Below are 10,906 nucleotides of genomic sequence, written 5' to 3'. Positions count from 1 at the left end.
TGTCTGAGGAGACAGAAGTAAACATCAGACCTGAAAATCCAGTCAGCATCGATGTTGTGGCACAGGAACCATTACATGATATTTACAGGTCCTTGGAGACTGTGGAAATGTTATACTGTGCCATGCAAACCTGATATTAAACAAAATTTCTGCTTCAGCAGCTTATGTGGCCTCTACTCATTCCACCCAGCAAGTTCCTGGGAATACTTCAATGCAAAGAAAGGTCTTTATTGCTAAATCTACTTCTGTTCTTTTTAAAAAAATCTTTTTGGCAATGTCTCTGAAGTTTTAGGGTACCGATTCCCAAGCAATCACCTCCTGGACCCAGCACAGTCCAGAGCAGTGTGACACTCATGCTAAAGTTATCTTGGTTTAACTCTAAAGCAGCACCTCCCTGAGGACCCCTCAATTCTGGAATGAGCGACGTGTTTCTGCATTCTGTGAGAGCCTGGATTACTTTTAATCCTCTGGACATGTTACAAAGATCAATTTATAGTCTCACAGAGACGGTAAGGACAAGGGTTTGCGGACAGACCAAAAGGAGATTGGCTGTTGTTGATTAGTGAATATTGTTATTTCTGAAAAGAGGAGATTTTTCAGGACAACTTCAACTTTCTTGCACTGATTGATTAATTTTGGAGAAAAAGTAGTGTGAGCTGGCCCAGATCCATGGACTGCAGTGGACCCATGTTCCCTTAGGCCAGCAGAGATTTTTGATCAATACAGGTTGTGCAAGCCCTCACAGCTCTGTACAGGTGCTGTGCACTAATAAAATACAGAACATGATGAGAAGAAAGATTTCTTTTACTCTCTCTGCTATTTTTTTATTTACACTACAATGAACTAAGTCAATGACTTTGTTCCCAATTACTTAAACCTGGAGAAGCATCTTGCTTGTAATTCTGAGAGATACAACTCATTAGCACTTCCAATATGATGCAAGGCTTCCAGTGAAAATAGCAGGAAGGCTAAAGTTTGAACAAAGCTATGGTATGTGCTTTCCATAATATTCAGCAATACATGCTTTAAAATTCTCTATTCTTTCAGGTTGCAGACCCAGCAAGTCAACCATTTACCAGAAGTCAGCACAAGAACATAGCACAGGCATGCAGACTGAATCCACAGACATTTCAGAAGTCATGAAAAACACTGAGCAGATTTTTTCAGCTTTACTTGAATCTCACTTGAACCTTACTTAGTAAAATGCAATTCCTAACACTTACAAGGACCCCAGTACAACTGTTTCCTTAACTCTGGCAGGTGAAAAGTAAGAACCACAGAATTTTGTATTATTTCCAACCAAAAGAGGCAAACGGCCTAAGTGTACCCAAGGTTTCACAAACACTTTTGCAAGAAAGCATGGCAGGGCACTTTTACAAAATGCTGATCCTGGCCAGAGCTTAATATTCCCGAATTTAAAGCTTTTCCAAGCTTGTTGTTTATTTCACACAACCTCCACTGTGATTGTTTTCTTATCCCTGTAAGAACCGCCAGGACTTTTTAGACTTTCCAGGAATTGAAACGAAGGATTTTTGACTCTTGGAGTAAAGAAAGGGGTTTTTTTCTTTGGGAAATGTCATTCCTGGAAGTTCCTTTCACCAGTGTTCCTTCCTGGCGAGTCCCAAGGCGCCAGTCACAGGGTGGCCTGAGATGAGGTGATGTTCTGCAGGCGGCCCCCAGGGCGGGTCCCTCAGCTGCCATTTCAAACCACGTGGGCCCCTTCCAGTTTTTGGAAAGGCTTCAGTGACACAAAAGACATTTAAAAGTGTGGCACGTCACCAAGCTGTACTCCACTATACTGTGGGCATTTACCTTGGCTGTTCATGTCCCCGTGGAGGTGCCCAAACCCTGGGATGGTGGGACAAGGCTCCGCCCTGCTCTGCATGTGAATCCAGGAGTGATGGGAAGTTCACTTCGAAGGCCTGCTCCCAGTCTGAACTAACCCCTTCTGGGAGCCTATGAAAATGCCCACGGAGATGCTCCCTTGGTAGGAAGATCTGCTACAAATGCAAGGCAGATGCTAAAGACTTGAGAAACATATATACAAAGAATAAAAATGACATTTTCAAAACTGTGGTCACAAGCAGGAGCCAAAGCAGGATTTGCTCACTTCCTCACCATTGTTTTATCTATACTGCTGCTTCTTGAATTTAATCTTAAATCTTACAATTCATAGCCTTTCCTGGACACCTTTTATCTGGTGGTTAGCACTCTGTAATGTTAAAGGTTTGAATATTAAAATAAACATCCCAGTTACAGGCAGTTATCTGACATCAGTGAAATGGTGAAGTTCCTATTCCCTGAACACCTGTAAAACTTTCATTTTCCCTCTTCAATAAAACCAAGATGACCTTCTCTTCCCCTTCCCCTGGTACTTGTCTTCCTAGGGCCCATGGGGCTTTCTTGGCCTGCCTTAGTCTCAAATCAGAAGACAGATGGATTTTCAATATGAGCTTTAAAGTTAGTAGTACCCCCTTCCCACTAAAATACTGCAGATTTCTGTGGTAACTCTACTTCCAGCATTGTCAGAAGTATGCAAAAGCCAGGCTTTTCACATGTGGACACAATTTAAATGGATAACAATCCAGTAGGGAGTTATTTTTTATAGAGGGAGAGTTTTTGTGAGATATGGTATGGTCCAGAATTGGAACCTCCTATAAACTTCTGGGGTTTCTCTTGTGGAGGTCGATATGTTCTTAGGACACTGAAATTGATAGTCCTTACTCTCTCACCCCATCTCTAATAGCTCAAATATTGCTAATAGCATTTTCATTCCCTCACTGACAGCTCTGACAGGAGCACTCAGTGGCTTTGACTTCAGCCCAGTGCAGAGAACTTTCTTTAAAGGATCTGTTGCACATTTCACAGACTGGACGTTTCAAGCAGCTGTGGCTGCAGCAAAGAGGTGCAGGCTTGGTTCTCTCCAGCCAGAGTGAAAAACCCATCTCCACAAGCTGACATGTCACCTGAGAAGGTTGTTGGTTCCTTTCACATGAATCTTCCCTCAGAGCATGACAAAAATGGTCACCCCTTAATAGCTCAGGTCTGCGTAGACCCAAGTTTCTCTACCTGCCCTCCAAGTTATCCAGTACATAAACTGCATCCAGGTATTAGCTCAGTCCTACACCTGATGCCAGGACATGCACCTGAAGTGGGCCTACAAGAAAGATGGAGAGAAAGGATATTTAAAAGGATATGGAATGACGGCAGGACAAGGGGGAATGGCCTCAAACTGAAAAAGAGTAGGTTTAGATCAGGTATTAGGAAGAAATTCTTCACTGTGAGGGTGGTGATGCCCTGGCACAGGTTGCCCAGAGAAACTGTGGCTGCCCCATCCCTGGAAGTGTCCAAGGCCAGGTTGGATGGAACTCTGAGCAACCTGGTCTAGTGGAAGGTGCCCCTGCCCACGGCAGTAAGGCTGAAGCTGGATGGTCTTTAAGGCCCCTTCCAACTCAAGCCATTCTATGATTCTCTGATATTTTGGCACTGTAGGCTACAGCACACCTACATGGCTCCCACCATAAAACCGGCATGGCACTGCTGGGAGCTGTTTGGAATCCCTGCAAGGAGAATTTCCCAGCTGAGAACTTTTGCATCAAAGGAGCGTGTCCAAGAATCCAGAAATGAGGGCTGGAGCCTGTCTGACACTAGACCTTGTACCCAGCCCCACCTCCAGCTGCTCCTGGCTGGAGCCCCAGGGGGGACCCTGGACATGCTTTGTCCGCTTGCCATGTTTGCTACATCTGTGCTCCTGTGCTGCTCACACGGGGGTCCCCCTTGGGTCTGGACTTGGCCCCATCTGGAGGCAGCCCTTCTCCTGCTGCTCCCTGGCAGCAAGGCTCAAGCTTGTCCTTGGGAAAGGATGTTTCAGATTCTGGTTAAAAAAACCAGTCCTTTTCCCTTCAGTCCTGGCAATGATGTTGCTCTTCATTGCTCCATGTGGATGAGCTGCGAGGATGACAGCTCTGTAATTTTCTTATAAAGCAAACACGCTTCATTTTACCCCTGACAGCAGGAGATCCAGGGCCAGCAAATTACTGGCAAATGCCTGCTATATTCATCTCTTCAAGTGTTTTGGCTTTTCCTTACTTTTAATTTGCCTGGAGGCAGACATTTGAGATAACAGCTGTTACGGTGATATTATCAGTCATCTGCATGTCAGAGAATGCCAGAAAAATGCCTGTGGAGTAGATCTCTTGGGTTTTTGGTTTAAACTGCTCTGGGGCAAATTCACTCCTTTGTCAAAGCTCTGCTCAAAACATGAGAAGAGAATATAATGGAACTGGTTTCTACCCTCTGATTATGAAGAAATGTCTTTTCCTGCTGTTAGAGCACAAGTTCCCTTCTTGCTCTTTGACGTTCTAGAGCAGCCCTTTGGCAGAACTTGTCACATGTTTTCTTGCTGGTAAGCAATGTCAGAGCACATCTACCACCAGGAAACGTCTCTGTGATTCTCTGGTGATTTATTTGCTATAGAATAACTGGGGAAACCCTAAGAAACTCTGTTAAAAGGCATCTTTAGCCTCCCATGGAAGACACTGCCTAGATTTCTTGGGTTCAGTCACAGTGTTTGCTACGGGGAGAAAGTTTCTTTGCTTCCTGAAGCGAAGGGCCCAATGTCAAGAACCATCAATGAGTAGGTCCAGAACTCTCTCTCCCAAAGCTAAACCATCTGCAAAAGGGCCAAATAGATTTATTGGTTCTTTAGTGAAGGTGACACAATGCCACCAGGAAGGTGTTGGCTTGAGAATTATTACTCTGCATTCATATGTCTTTCCAGAGAAATACAAGATGGAAAAACAAGCTTTGGAAACAAACTGTGATGTGCCCCTATTTGGTATATTGATGATGATAAACCAGTTTGTCCAGTTAGAGTAATGATACCAAACATCCTCTGTGCTAGAGAAACTTATTCATTATGCTCTGACTGAAAATAACTTGTATCTGAAGATCTTGAACTACTTTACTGACATTAGGCCTGTGGGTAGATAAATAATTATGCCTATGAAATGACCATTATTCCAAAGACTCAATGTAGGTACAGGTCTTTTCTGTGTCTGCAGTCCTGATGGATCTGCAAACAGAAAATAAAGGCTTCTTCATGCCTATTTATCTGCTTTCCCATTTCCTTATATCTATTAATTACATGGTAGCGGCACATAATCTCTTCCCGCACCTTGACATTACAGAAGGCTGTTTTGCTGGAAATGAGGATCTCAGTTCTGGTTTGCACCACACATCTCCTGACCAAGAGACTATTGTGGTCTGTTTCCCCAGATGGAAAATGAGCATATATCCTAAAAGTATAGTTAAGTATCCAGACACCACAGAGACACAGCTCATGCAGACAACTGTGCAGTAGAAGAAATACATGTGAGAGAGAAAGGTGGCCTTGAAGGCAAGCCTTGAAGAGATATCACGAAGGTTGACCACCCAAGTAAACCTTTACCAAGTAAATCTTGTGCTTTGTTTCCTGAAGGTGGCTGTTTCAGCTTTGAAACACCTGCTTCTAAGTATCATCAATTTATTTAAAAAACCAAGCATTTTTGTAGGCTTTGAAGATGCACAAATTAATTCTTCTACAAGTGCAAGCAGCATTTCCTCTTCCCTGTTTCTGGTAGGTGTGTGAAACTCATTTTCACCCAGGTGCAGCAGTTTGGAAGAACTTTAAATGACTACACAGGCGAACATCCTTCACACTCCAAAAGTTTTCACTGACCTCAAAGAACTTACTAACAGTGGAATAAGGAGCCTTTCTTTCTGGGTCATCCAAAGATAAGAAGAATATGCTGCCTGCTTAAACATGGTGGAACCAAAGAAGCTAAGATGTATGACACAGTAATTTACTGAGCACAGCTTTGCCGACATGGTTTCATCACCGCTGATGTGGTAACATCAAGGATTTGTTCAGTGTAGGTGAACTCCCTTTTCCAAATATCTCCAGGCTTTTGAGCAATTCCAGTTTCTGGAACTGAAGTTTCACAGCAAGGAAGCTTTGAGGGCTGGGAACGCAATTGTGAATTTTCTACATGATTGTGGCAGTACTGCTGGGGCTGAATAAACTGGCTGGGAAATATTTTTCTTGGATTTCTAGGAAAAAAAAGAAATATGCTCCCACACTTTTACTGTGTGAGTTTGTACTTCTTGTGAAAATCTGGGTAGAGGTTTGGTCCATGAGATGTGCACTATCACCTAGACACATAGTGCCAAGAGGGCAGGGATGTATTTTCTGCTACACTTCAGAGTCTGAACACGGCTGAAAGCCGAGGTTGGTCTTAAAGAATCTGATAAAGACATCGCATTCTTGGAGCTGAGTTTCCAGAAGCAAAGCTAAGAAGAAATTCAAGGTTTCATTACTTTAAAGCTACTGGTTATTACTTATGGTTTCATTTGGATACTTTCTCTCTGATATTATAGTATCAAATACCCTCAAAGCAATCTTCCACTAAGATGTGGTTCCTTAGATAACAAACACTGCTTTTCTCTGGACTCATCACCTGGAATTTAGAAAAAGGGTTATGCAAAGCTGCAGCAAGGAGAAACATAAGAGACAAACAAGGAAATGCCAATTAAGATTAATAAGATAATACCTGGAGTGACTGGCTTGGCAGTCATGCATTTCCTTTGGCATTTTCTGGTTAATTCACTTCTGTGAGATGAATACAGTGATGGAAGGTAAGGGGGGACGACTGGTGAAACAGAAATTTTCATAGAAAAGGTCTCTTTCATACTTTTGGATTTTTTTTTAATTAATTGTCACTTATCTTTTGTTAGGCACGATGACAGACAAGCATCCCACACCTAGGGGTTGGAGTGGGACTTCAAACACCCAAGATGGTTGTTGGACACATACAGGTAGTCTTTGTTGGTGGTACCTGTGATCTTCTTTCTGAGGTTTTTGGGCTCTAAAAGAAGGAAGACAAGACTTACAAAGAGTGGAAGGGAATCTGGGAATGACTCTAACTGCCTGGAAAGGTCCCTTCTCCAGAAAATAATTATGAGTTTCAAAAGTAATCATCTTTGGACAAAATATGGAAACAGTCTGAGAGCAGAAACCAAAACAAGGTGTCTCCTGCGCCTCCTTTCCCAGACAGCATCCCTCATCACCCATGATTACTTTCCCCTTTCGGCTCTATTCATCCCTTTCAGCACAAGGGCACAGCTTATGATGGAGCTGGGAAAAAACCCATCCCATCCTAGCCCATGGCCTGCTATGAGATGTGGGTTTGAACCCTTGAGGCAAGGAAGCCACGGATTCAGGTCTCCCAGATCTCCAAGTTGGCTCCCTGTGGGACTATTATGTTCAAAATAATCTGCCTGCCAGGAGGGCTTGCTGGAAGCCTTGCAGGATGCACCAGGCAGAGGGAGGAGAAGGCCTATGTTGCAAGACAAATGTGATGGGAATTGAGGTGTCTAAATTCCCATACAAAAAGAAGAACTTCCCGTTTCTGTCCTATCTGATCTATGATGTGTGCACATTGTTTCTAGGGAGGGAGTAGGAAAACGACATTTTAAAGGGTAAGCAGGTAGATGCCACTCTTCTCATACTTAGAATTAAAATTAAGTGCCTTATCTGCTCCAAACTGTGCTAGGCAATGTGGCAGATCAGGTGAAAATAAGCTATGTAGCTCCTTTTTTACTTTCATTAATTTATATTTAGACTGTGGTGCTTTTTGTCTGTTGTGTGTAGCTGTATTCTTGTTCACAGACACAACTGCACACAGGACTACAGCCACAAATGTTAAAGAAAAAAACCTGTGAGGGTAGAGGAGACTGGAAGGGAGATTGTGCAGAAAGTCGATAGAATTAACTAAGAAATCTCCCCATTAGGATGGAAGCCAGAGGAGGTGCTGGCCAAGTGAAATAAAGAGCTTACCACTCAATTAAGTCATGGAGCCAGACATTCTATAGCTTTGTTCTGGAAGCCTGAGTCAGGGACTGGAAGACAAGAGCAGACTACTGCTACCCAAGAGAGACCACCAACCCTCCTTGAGGAACACTAGAGCACTTTAACATGGGCCTGCTTGCCAAAGTTTGAGAGCACTGCTGCAAGGCAGGCTGACACCTCTGGGCCTTTGTCTCAGACACTGCTTCAAATTTCCCTTTGCAGAGGTGCTGGGTCTCCTTCAGGTCCCTTTTTAAGCACAGCTGGTGAGGTGGACCTGCACTGCACTACTCAGAAAGAGCTTCAAGAGCTTGTAAAGGTTACCACCACTGATGTGGGGGTCTTGTCAGTCTTGGGAGCAGGGGCTGTAGTAGCCTCTGGGTACTTTTGATTTCAGCTTGATCTTGTTTTATCGACCAGAGAAATAGAAGGGACAGCTCAGAGGGAAAAGAAGATGAGTGGTTTTGGAGTGGTTACCAGCATGTGATGGGGCCCTGCTACTTGTACTGTGCCCCAAGGAGGTTGGTTGGCTGGCACAGCAATTGGCATATTTCTCTCCTGTTCCTTTGGATGCAAGAAATCCACTTAACCTGCAACCACATGCCTTCATTGTCAGAGACCGTGTCGTTCTCTCTTGCTTCATCTGAAACAGCCCGTTATTCCTCAGTTCCTCCCTCTGAAGGCATTGTCTGCTGTGAGTGACCCGCTGCTTGTTTTTGTGGAACACTGCAGGGAAGAGGGCCAAGGACACCTCAGTGTTTACATACCGGGATGTAACGGCCTCGTGTTGCCTGCAGATGTGTTCCTATCAGTGCAAGCCCAAGGTCAGATCCTGTCGATGAGTGGTATTTCTGAGCCCTTGTTACTCACACACACACACTTGCAAACCGTGCTAGACTTGTCACAAGCTGTTTACGAGAGGCAGAGCCCGCAGCAAATCAGCCCTGGCACGCAAGTCCTGCTCTGCTCCCCCTGTTCTGGCTGATGTTTCTCAGTTGTTTATTCTGTGTGAGGCAGAACACCACTGGACATTGGCAGCGCTTTGGAGCAAAAAACCCATCATCCAGCAAAAACACTGGATGCACGAGACTCATGGACAGTGGCTTGCAAAGATCCGCTCACACCAGTGGGATGACCCAAATATTGGAAGAAAAACATGCTCTGGTTATTCCTTGGGATGGATCTGCAAGACTGATTCTCTACCAGTGACTTCATATCGACCTTAATACTAAGAATACTCAAATGCTTGAACACCTGGGGGAACAATGTGGCATTTTAAACAACTGCTTTTCTCTTAAAGTATTTGATCTGTCAGTGGTAAAATCAGAGTGTCAGCACTTAACTGAAACATATGTCTGAGGCATTCACTGAGGGGCATGATAGAGAAACTGTGCAATGCATATATTTTAAATTTAAATAAATCAATGTGATAATCTGGGATCAGGTGGGATTTTGCAGCTGGAAGAAAAGGACAAAGGGAGGCCATTAGTTATAGTTTTAATAAATCAATTTGTTAATTAGGGATCAGGTGGGATTTTCGAGTGTGAGACAGAGGACAAAGAAAGCTCATTAGTTGTGTTTTAAATAAATCAATATTTTAGTTGGTGTGGGATTATCCTGGAAACACAGGACATGGCAAAATGGAGAAGACAGTAAAAACTATCACAAGAGAATATGCCTGATGCAAGAAATAAGAAATGTTTCATACTTACTGAGGGCATCCCTATTTTCTAGGCATCCCACAGTACAAAACCAGTGTGGTCAGACTGGAACTCTTGGGAAGTTCAAGGAAACATAGATACAAGACCTGTATTATATTCAAGGAAATAAAGAGGAAAGGTTATTTCAGATTTGTGTGGTTCAGCACACCTGACAAATTGATTTCAAAGCATTACAGCATTCAGAACCACTGGACATGTCTGAAGACCTGGGTCCTGGTCCTTTACCTGAGCCTGCCACAGGAAGATGTTGGCTGCAAGGTATGATGACTTCTGCCAAATTCTCCATGGCAATAAAGTTCATGGGGTACCGAGCTTGTCTCCCCTGTGGCATATTCAGACAGCATTGTGTTGATGCAGCATCTGAAAGCAAAACATTATCCAAGAAAGAAAGTGAGACAGGAAGAAAGAGAAAAAGGAAGGTTAAAAAGGATAATGTTCAAATGACCAAACCAGGCAACATTCAGCCTATTTACTCTTTGATGCTGCAATGGAGGAGAACAATTCAAAGCCATCAGGACATCTTAAGGAGTGCCAAGCACTACAGGAGCAAAAGGCTTCATCATAATCAGCACCCATTTATTCCCTGTGTGCTGCACATTAAAAGGAGCTTTTGAGGCAGTTTCATTTTTGCTGCTTTTCTTCTTGTCTTGTTTCAGTTCTGTCCTACCTACACTGCCCAGAGGCAGCCCTGCTTACTGCTGAAGGACAATAACACATCTTGCAAGGCTCATATATCCTGAGGATGCATCTCCTCGTGTTGCCTGCTGCCTGCACAACGAGATGCAGGTGATCATTACCTCCTAGGAAGGCCAACAGCTCATCTGTGTCAGTCACATCTGCCCGTGGCTAATAGGACTGTAGTATTTGCTGTGCATTTAAAAACCATCCCCTTTCAAAGGTCAGAAGATCAAAAGTTCAGATTTCCTTGGGAATTGCCAAACTGCTGCTCTCTACCCCAGCAGGCTCCTCGTCTGCGATGGCCAGGAGTCGGCAGCAGCTTCGCTCGCTGGTGCTGTTGTTTGAGCAGACACATAAAACCAGAGACCCAGTCAGCTGTGGCAAGAAATAATAAAGATATTGAGCTTACATACAGTCTTCAAAAATTTCCTCAAAGGGTCCTCAGTTTATTTTCTCACCTCGGTGTGAGGCTGAGCTTTAGCAATATGGCTGCCAAAGGGGTGATTTACCCTGCGGCTCAGACGGGCTGTTGTGATGGATAGTGGATACTATTTCAACAAAGGAACGGGGCCTCGAGTTTTAATCAGCTATGTAAACTCACAGAACCTTGCTCAAAGTATTT

At 43.8% G+C, this 10,906-nt stretch overlaps 1 long non-coding RNA gene across 1 annotated transcript; it reads right to left on the bottom strand.

The window, feature by feature from the left end:
• Positions 1-6,605: 6,605 nt before the first annotated feature.
• Positions 6,606-10,589, bottom strand: LOC127473244 (uncharacterized). Its single transcript, XR_007905328.1, has 4 exons — positions 10,404-10,589; positions 9,832-9,966; positions 9,598-9,692; positions 6,606-6,905 (listed from the first exon to the last, which is right to left on the bottom strand). It is a non-coding gene; the product is annotated as an uncharacterized LOC127473244 (long non-coding RNA).
• Positions 10,590-10,906: the final 317 nt, after the last annotated feature.

This window comes from Manacus candei, unplaced genomic scaffold (assembly GCF_025592945.1).
Source record: "Manacus candei isolate 608988 ecotype Guabito, Panama unplaced genomic scaffold, ASM2559294v1 h1tg000035l, whole genome shotgun sequence".
NCBI lineage: Eukaryota > Metazoa > Chordata > Aves > Passeriformes > Pipridae > Manacus > Manacus candei.
The sequence above is the reverse complement of the archived record's forward strand: the minus strand, read 5'-3'. Positions and strand labels throughout refer to the sequence as shown.